The sequence below is a fragment of the Magnolia sinica genome, chromosome 15, assembly GCF_029962835.1.
Source record: "Magnolia sinica isolate HGM2019 chromosome 15, MsV1, whole genome shotgun sequence".
Taxonomy (NCBI): domain Eukaryota; kingdom Viridiplantae; phylum Streptophyta; class Magnoliopsida; order Magnoliales; family Magnoliaceae; genus Magnolia; species Magnolia sinica.
Window position 1 is genome coordinate 19052740 of NC_080587.1, and position 1897 is coordinate 19054636.

Sequence of the window (1897 nt, forward strand, 5' to 3'; positions counted from 1 at the left end):
CCACCAAATTTCAAGAGGCCAAACCCAAGATTGTGGCGTGGATTTGGAATCTAAATCCAAAATACCAAAATTTAAGCTGCCGGACAACCCATCAAAGTGACACTCCTTGGCCTGATCATGTAGATTCTTGAATCCATGAACTAATGCAACTTCAGCCATGGGTGCCATGGGCTTATGAAAGCAAGATGTGGATAGTTGTCTTCTTGCATCCTTATGTGCAGACATTCTTTAAATTATCAGCGCCTGTTGTTTTTTTTATCAGATTTAGCTAAGGAACAACGGCCTTGATACCTGCCCGTGTGACTGTTTGCATTTCCGTTTTCCCCCCTTCTTTACATCCAACATGGCATCTTGGAAAGAACGGAATGATGGTAGCTTTGCAGCTTGAATTTCAAACCACCGTTGTAGTTGTCCTCATCGCCACTATCACGGTGATTTGTCTTATAGAAGTTGTAAGGCTGTTCTTCAATTATTGTGTTTTAGGACTAATTGCTACCTCTCTGTTATCTGACAACTTCAGATGTCTCCTCTCTGTTTTTAATTTTTTTTGAAGTCCCTTTGTATACTTTATTACATTATTTTATAGAGAAAATTGTTGAGTCGTTTTTTTTTTTTTTTTTTTTTTAAGTCCCTTCGTAAATGCAATTATGATTGAGGGGTTAAAACACCTTGCGGAATATGACATGAAGTATAAGGCCCAAATGAATTTCCATCAGGACATTATGTTGATTGTGCCTGTGATGATCCCCTGCTCAAATAGAGCATTTGTTCCATTCATACACAGATGCTTAAAACCTTGTGATTTATGCCATGCACCCTATCCAAAATGTTGCAACTTGCAAGGTCCCTGTTTTGGTATGTGGTGATCCAGTTCTTAGTGGACCACGCCAATTAGAAAAAAATAATAATAATAATAAATTTACAGCAATTATCACTGAAATTCCAAAAGTTAGAGATGCTCTGCCATCCAGCTAACAAGATATTTTCTGGAACGTAATTGTTATGTGTTGACTTGTTAAATTGTGGGCCCCACCATGATATATGTATTATATCCACATCACTATAGGGCCTGAGCCAAAGGAATGAGTTGGATCCAAACCTTAACTGGACAACACTATAGAGAAAGAGTGGAGATAGTAATGCCCACTGTTGAAACCTTTCTAGGGTGCGCTGTGATGTTTATTTGTCATCCAACCAACTCATAAGGTTAACTTACAATTTTATTTTATTTTTGTTTTTTTTTTTTAGTGGAATTTCACCACCTATGGATAATCGAACCCTTGACCTGGTGTTGAAACTCCTAAGAGTCTACCACCTGGGCAAGAGCGAGTATCCCTAAGGTTAACATACATGCATGAAGGGAAAACACTAACATTAGCTTGATCTGAAATTTGTGTGGGCCAAATCTCAAGTGGACCACACCACAGGTAACATTGGTGATTGACTGTCCACCAATAAAAACCTACAGTGGATATAAGAAAAAATCATCAAGGTGGGCTCCATGGAAAGGATAACACCCACAAACGCGTTATCACGGGAACACCTTGCCAGCTTTCATTTTCATCTTTCAAATGTGGCGGGCCCTGCAGGGTTATGGCTGTCTGAATCCGGCGTGGATTAGGTGTAATGGGAATACGGTGTTTCCCTGACCTTACGGGGCTGGGCATGATCAATGTGTAGTGTATCCACGCTGTTCAGCCATCTTTCTATTTCATTTCTTGATTTCATCCCCAAACTTAAGCAGATCCAAATCTCAGTTGGACCACGGTACTAAAAACTGTGGTGAATTATCATTAAAAAATTATTGTGGGCTATAAAAGTTTTAGATAAAGCTGATCGTCGTATTTTCCCTTCCTCCAGTTCTGTTAGACCTTATCAGCAGGTTGGATGGAAAACA